The sequence below is a fragment of the Artemia franciscana genome, chromosome 7 (assembly GCF_032884065.1).
Source record: "Artemia franciscana chromosome 7, ASM3288406v1, whole genome shotgun sequence".
In the NCBI taxonomy this organism is placed as follows: domain Eukaryota; kingdom Metazoa; phylum Arthropoda; class Branchiopoda; order Anostraca; family Artemiidae; genus Artemia; species Artemia franciscana.
The window spans coordinates 29028472-29036416 of record NC_088869.1 but is presented as its reverse complement, the minus strand read 5'-3'; the positions used below and the strand labels follow the sequence as shown (position 1 = coordinate 29036416).

Here is a 7945-nt window from a genome sequence, read left to right as displayed (position 1 = left end):
AAAGAAAGTTATCCGAGTACTAGATTTTCATTTAAAATTAAGAAAGTGAGAGACGGGGACGGTTCTTTGCAATCAAGGAAGTGATCAACTAGGGTCAACTTAATTAAAGAGTCTAAAAAATTACATAATTCAGATACGATGACCGTATTTAGTAGCAAAATTTCGATTAGCACCCGTTCTGGACGATATCTTCTAAGAAAGAGATTAAACAGCTTAGTTGGGGTCAACAGAATCGCCCATAAAAAGACCATGGGTAACAAAAGAATTATAGCAACTGTATCAATAATTATCTCAAATATTCTCTCAGACAAAATAAAATTTAATATACAAAAACATTCTCTTTTTTAATTTCAAATAAACTTAGTAATTTCGATTATACGTACGTTCTGCTTTATTTGAGTCGCAGAAAGAATAAAAAAAAAGATCACAGACACTTATTATCAAGATTCCATGTTTTGAATGTCTTCAAACATCATTTTTTGATTTCTGAAAATATAAAAAATGATCAATAAATCAATCCAGGTACCAAGCCGTGTTTAAATCATATTTACCGATGAAATAATGTGATTTCACGGATAGCAATAGCTAAATCAAAAAATGTGCTTTATGCAAAAAAATTATATAGTAAAACCTCACTGAATTTTTATTTATGCAAATTTCAAATATAAATAAGCTGTGAAAATAGCAACTTTGTGTAACCTTAAACCTAAAACATTGATCAGGCAGATAAGTAACTGTGACCGGATTTTGGAACAGCAGTAGAAACAAAGTTATGATAAAAGGGTATTTAGACCTCGGCTGGAGTATAAAAAAAAAACTTTTGATAACATTAATATAATTACAATACGTGAAAAAAGGTAAAATATGAAGTAGTTCAACCTTTATGTTAAGATTTTCTTTTTGAGAAGCTTCAGTGTGAAAAAAAGACTTTTTCCATAATATTGCAATTAAGTAATGTTTGATAGGAAGAAAGAACAAATTAAAATATATAAAACAATGTTATATGAGTAATTATTATTTGATACAAATTATAAAAACTAAATTTATGAAGAAATAGAAGGCTAAACTATTTATTAGCTTTAGGTATTAATTTTGGGCGATCTAGGTGGAACTTTATATAAAAAAAGAAAATTAAATTTTTCTGTAAATAATGTAGCAATTGCATAATGAATTATTTCTTTTTAAAATAAATATGTGAAGTCTAATATACAAATCTACTTAACGGTATATCTATACTAAACACGCAAAAGCACAATTCAGTATAAACCAAGGTTGACATTTTGGTACGCGGGTCGTGCCTCTACGGGTCTAATGCGGTGTCCAATAATTTAAAAGGAACTGGAAGTTATGGAAGTTTGAGAATAATGAAATTTAAAGAAGTTAAATATGAAATAGGAAGGGTCGATTGCTGATTTCAGTGTTCAGAAGTAATTCAGATAAAAATATAGTAAGTCAAGTGGGTACTGAAGGGATCATTATTTGTTGAAACTTTCCTGGTAGGAAATGGATCAATAACATAAATCTGTTATTTCAAATATATCGAAAAAAACAAGCAACAGATATTTATTTTAGTAATTAAATTAAAAAACAGTTTTTTTTAACTGAAATTAATGAGTGATATTAAAACTTAAAACGAACAGAAATTATTCCGTATATGAAAAGGGCTTTCCCCCCTTTCATATGCGGAGTGAGGAGGAGTGGAGCCTCGAAAGGCTCCATTCCTCCCCTCACAGTCTAAGCACAAAATTAGGTAAAACTGAAGTCTCTTAGAATCAGCAAAGTGCCCAAATTAGATAACCCAAATTAGCAAGCAGGCTTTATAAATTTTGATGCTATTGGATTCCAAATTCGGAAAACTGCTACCTTAACTTTAAAACTCAAAACGTTTTCAATTTTTAAGGAGGAAAAAAAACTACCAAAAATCAGTTTCACCAGATGGCCCTCAGAATAGTGGGGCTGCGTAACTCACCCTTTGACCCTCTTTTACAGTAAGCAAACAAGTACAGCACTATTTTTTAAGAACAAATGAAAAGGAAATCCGAACTTTTTTTTCGTGCTTATTTCATAACTCTTTTGGAAAACAACAAGACAATAAAAAAGCCTTTCAAACAGTTCCACCCTTTTACCACAAATAGAACACTGAAAGAAGTATCTCTAAGTCCTTCCTCTAGGAATGATAAAAAGGTAGTTCAATGGGGATATCAACCCCTGAGTAGTAACACCTTTTTTCTCAGGTGAGATAAAAATGGCGAAAAGAAATTTTTCATTGAATAAGTAAAGGCTTCCTAGATGGGTGACCCACAAAGAACTTAATCAAGTCAGAACAAACAAAGCATTATGTCGGTATGATTTAGGGGAAATGGGAACTCCATTGGAGGGTGTAAAGAGGGAGGCTTCGAATAGATTGGGATGGAGGAGGAGCGTGTGAAGCTGTTCATGTTTAGAGCTTCTATGTTTTATTTTTCAGCATTGTGCCTGCAACCAGAAAATTGGTTACAAATGCTTATTCGTAAAAGAAAAAAGGGAAGTACAAAAGAATAATTTAGAAGCTTGAGAAAATGAAGTGTCTTGAAAAGGTATGAAACAATAACGCCCAAGAAGGTCACAAACTTGAAAGAAGTAAATGGACAAATAATTTAGAATAATCTGAAACAATTTAGTAATGTACCCAAAGAAACAAAAAACAAATTTTTCAAAAAAAAGCAAAGGACAATTCAAGAATAAACACATGAATGCTGAGAACTAAAGACTCTGAAGGGGGTAAAGACCAAGCTATTTTGAGGGCTCAGTTGATTAAGAGCTAAACACTCTCTTAGTTTCACTGAGTCATTTTGAAGATCGATAAAAAAAAAAACTGAGTACAATTTTTTGCTAAAGGTAGATAGCATTGAAAAGTTAATATTTGAATATCCAATTTAATTAAGTAGAACTGTTGAAGTAGTGAAGAATGAATTATTAGGTCAATATAAGTTTTGATCAACGAACTAGAAAGTATTTATAAAAAGGTATACCAGTTATGTACATCAATGCATGTAGTAAAATGCACGAGAACGATATTGCTGCGCTTATGGAAGGAAGTGAGGTTAGTAGCTGACTTGGTGTCGAATCAGGAGTTAAGCACGTCTACCTCCTATCCCTGATTAGATGGTTTATCCTGACGGACGGAACAAAGCAAAGGGCATGGGACGGCATGGAATCAAATTGAGAGGAAAAACTCTCCCAGATATAGATCATGCAGATGAATTGATTGTGTAAGATAAATAATTGCAAAATGAACACTTTCTTGGATGTTTTGAGACTTCAGAGTTTAAAAACAGCTATGAAAGTTAACATTAGGAGAACTAAGACGCTTTACAGGGAAAAAAGAAAATAGGTGATGCTGAGTAACGAGAAGATTAGCCGAGTAGACAGCTTCACATACATCGATGGCATTATTAGAAAAACTGGTCAATGCAGCTTATATGCAAAAATAGAGTAAAAATAGCCCAAATTTTTCTTTCCTCAGTTGAAAAAAGCTTGAAAGGATAGGAGGATAGAGCTATGAGCCACGATTAGAATACTGGAAGCTAAGGTAATAATAGTCAAGTATAATTTTGATGCATAGGCACTTTGACACTCAGACGAAGATTTGTTAAATGTTTTCCAAAGGAATTGTCTACGCATTGTTTTAGGTATCCGTTTAACTGAACGTCAAACAACAAGCTTTCCGAACATGTACTTCTATCCTACTCTCTATGGACATAATGAAAGAAAGGTTGATATGGCTAGGACATGTTTTATAGATAAAGGCTGACACATTGCTAGAGGTTGGCCAAGTCTCGGTATTATTTTCATTGTTTTTCGGATTGCGGTAAAGATATTCGAAAAACTTGGCAGGTTATAAATTCTGTTTTTAGGCCCTCTTTTCAGTCTCTATCAGTCCCTTCTTTTTTTGGATCTCCATCGCAAAATTATCGAGGGTGAGCTGATTGTTCAAGATGCATTTATTTCATATTTTGCGAATATTGGTAAAAGGACCGCTTCTGCTGCTAGTTCTTCCCCTTCAAGATCCGATTTCAGGTCTTATCTTGGGCCACTAGTTTTCTAATGTTTTGGGAAGAAGCGACGGGGATAGAAATTACTAAAACAGTTATGGGATTGAAAAATTCTTCATCGTCTGGCCCTGAGAATATTCCTACTAAAGTAATTATGTTCATACTTCCATAATTTTTCCCTTAACAAAGCTTATTAACATCTCCTTACAGCATGGTATTTTCCCGAGTAGTCTCAAGCATGCTGGAGTTATCATATTATTTAAGGAGGGGCGGACACAAAATGATCCAGCCAATCATCGGTCAATTTCTTTGTTGTCTGTGTTTAGCAAAGTATTTGAGAAGGCGATGCTTTCTCGCCTTAATAATTTTCTTAATTCGAAGGATTTTTTTTTTCATAATTTTCAATTTGGTTTTCAAGTAAATCATTCAACTAAGCATGCTTATTGAATTATCTTCACTATCCCCTAGACTCCCTTTTGGTTCCTGCTGCTTTGTTTCTGGATGTTCGTAAAGCCTTTAATCCTTTAACCCACAGTGTTCTTCTTTTTAAACTTTCTCATTTTGGTGTAAAATGTAGTGATTTTTTTTCGGTTCAAGTATTTCATGTCTGATAGAATAATTTCTGTTGATCCATTTCTTTTTTTTACCATGGAATTCCTCAAGGATCAATTTTAGGGCCAGCACTGTTTTTAATTTACGTAAACGACCTGGTTTTTGCAGTTAGAAATAAAAATATTCTTTATTGTTGTCGTCTATGTCGTCCAGCATTCTCCCGTACCCATAACCATAGTTTGCACGCCTCGGATTCTCTTGTTACTTTTGCCGATGATACCACCCTTATTACTTCTAGGAGAAAAGAATGAGGTTTGTACAAAGTTAGTAGACCTCTTCGAGAGAGTTTCATCTTGGTTTGATGCTAACTCTCTTGCCTTAAATATTTTTAAAAACTAGTTTTTTTTTCTCGTATATCTCAGGCTGGTCATCAATTATTTGAAATTCGTATGTCCAAAAGCTTTATTAGTGGGCCAAAGGATGGCAAAGTCCGTTTCCTAGGTATTCTCCTGGATGAAAATTTTTCTTTTAAACGCCATATTGATGTGACTAAAATGAAGGTATGCAGAAACCATGGTAGTCTAAAAAAACTCAAAATATATTTTTCCTGGACCGGTTCTAAAATCCTATTTCACAGTGTTATTCATTCTTATGTTTCTTATTGTCCAATCATATGGATGTCTATTTTCCCTTCTTTTCTCAAACCACTTTCGAATACTTATGATAAAGCTGTAAATCTTATCTAGGATGTAAATCGCTCACCAACTAAACCGTTACTTGATATTGAAGAACTTTGAATTCTTTCCAGTGTGTCTTTCACTTTTATTCAGCTCCATTTTTTCACTTTTATTCAGCTCCATGATGATATTCCTAGGTCCCTTAGATATACGTCTTCTTTATTATCTGATCGGTCAAATTATCAGCACCGTAGTTCTCTAAATATCCAAATTCCTCATACACCAACAATAAGATCCTATTTTAATGCTTTTGTTGCGTGTCATTTGACATAGAACGCCCTTCCCGATTCGGCTCGTGAATGTTACTCGTTTGGCATCTTCAAAAGACTCGTAAAATATTTTGTTTCCATATGATTAATTTTTCCTTAATGCATATAGTCCTTATTTAATGAAATCTCTTTTTTTTGTATATATTTAGTATTTTTTCTCTTTATTTTTATGAAGCAAATGCTTTACATTTTAAGAATTTAAATCTTTAATGTTATGTGTTCTTTTTCATAATTTCCCTCTTACAGGCGATGGAACCTTTATAATGTAGATTTTTGTTTAATTATATTACTGTTAGGAAAACAAATCTATTTAATATATCCATCAATTGTTCTTTTTGACCATCCAACTAGGTCTAAAACCGGGTCTTCCAAGAATTGGATGGGAAGAAGTCATATGGAAGGAATTAAAGTAAATTGGAACTTGGAAGAGGTGAAGAGTGAAGCTTTGAGCGGATTGGAATCAAGGAGGAGTGTGCGAAGCTGTATTGACCTCAGGCAGACTTTTGGTGAAGTAAAGTTATAGTAGCAGTATTATTACGATGCAAAAATTACTTAATTTGGATTAAAAGTTTTTATTTCCAAATGTAGTAAAAACTAGAAAACTTTTTTCTTTTTCTTGTTACGAGGAAAAACTGAAAATTGTAAAAGCTAGAAATGAAACCGACGGTCATTTATAGCTTCAAAGTTGTATGCATATTCAAGGAAATGTCATGACCATCCAATGATATTATTTCTAGTTTTAAATAGCCAATAACCAAGTCAAACTTAAAACTAACCAAAATTACCGATTACAGCGGTAAAAAATGGCTTCAAAAGACTGAAACATAATTTGCACTTTAGTGAAAACAAAAGACATTTAAAGATTTTTCTCTTTAGTATAGTTAATAAATCAAAAACTGTAGAAACTTTCAGGAAATGAATATCAATACATATTAAACAGTCAATCTATATTTCATTAGTTGTTTTCAGTATTCTTGGTTATTATGTTTTTTTTTTTATTTATTTATTGATGTTATGACAAACAAATCATGACAAACAGTATGACAAACCTAATGTCATGATAATACAGGTTTGACGTGATTGCTTATTGCAATTTTGGTTCTTTCTTGGTTTCATTTATTTATTGACAGTAATTTATGTTCATTTTACGCTTGAATCCCAATTGGACTCTATTTCTACTCGTCTTACTTTTAATGCATCACTTTACTCTTCTTTGAAATGCTACCTTTGTGGAAAGTTTAATTAATACAAATGTAGGAGTGCATTGGGAGAGGGAAGAATAATCTTAAAACATACAAAGGGAGCAAATTCTTCGTTTTGTAAAAAATGTTCAGATTACACGAGAGAACTATGCAATGAGATTCAAAGAGTTCATTGAAGGATAAAATCCCGTCAATATTCAAGCTTAAGTATTTAACAAAATTCTAAAAATGTATAGTACCATTATTAGTTCATGCATCACACATACAAGAAAACTAATTTAGGAATGAGGGATAAATCACAAATTTGGAAATTATCTTCACTTGCTCTTATGTTAACTTTTTTAAAGCCATTTCCAGACGCTGAATAATCAGTAAAATTGGGATTGTAAGTTAGGTACCGCAGGAAATCTCGCTTTTCTTAAAGGAAAGCTTTTAATTTTCTTAACAAAATCAGTAACATAAATCAAATGATAAAAAGATGAGGAAAGTGGTAGAACCTACCATAGAGTGCTGAGGGATACCACGATTATGAAAATTTAATTGGTGTGGAAACTAAATTCTACCGGCGCAGTGATTTCTTTTTTTCAATATTGATTTAAATTCAAATATTATCTACATCTAATTTTTTTCTGTAGAGACTAAAAATAAAAATCACCTAACTAAGCCCTGGAATATATGCCAAATATACAAAAGTTCTATCAACTAGCTAGGTATCCATCTACACAACACATTTTCCATTTGTATCTTTCTTTTTCCAAATAAAAACACTTTCACAATCAAGCTCTGTTTCTTCAATTTTGAGACATTGTAAAGTTTTATTTATCTCTTACATATTTTCTTTCATTTTTCTCTTGACTAATTTTTTTCCACTACTTTTATAAATTCTAGATAAAAGCTACGAGATGCTATTAAAGCATTTAAGATGCAGTTAAAATTCTAGTCGTTTTTTTTTTTCAGCAACAGAAGAAGTCTAAAATTATTATGACCCATTCTTAGTTATTTTTTTTCCGGCTATAAACAAAATAAAAAATCAATAGGAAACTCATATTTTTATTCCGAATTAATTGTATCTCTAAAATTATTCTCCAATTACTATAATTGTCGGAAGAACTTACTTTATAAGCCTGAACTGTTGCAAGTAAACCTGCAAG

The 7945-nt window shown here is 32.1% G+C and overlaps 1 long non-coding RNA gene across 1 annotated transcript; it reads right to left on the bottom strand.

The window, feature by feature from the left end:
• Nucleotides 1-367: 367 nt before the first annotated feature.
• LOC136029123 (uncharacterized) lies at nt 368-7945 on the bottom strand. The gene is made up of 2 exons (XR_010617979.1): nt 7910-7945; nt 368-486 (listed from the first exon to the last, which is right to left on the bottom strand). It is a non-coding gene; the product is annotated as an uncharacterized LOC136029123 (long non-coding RNA).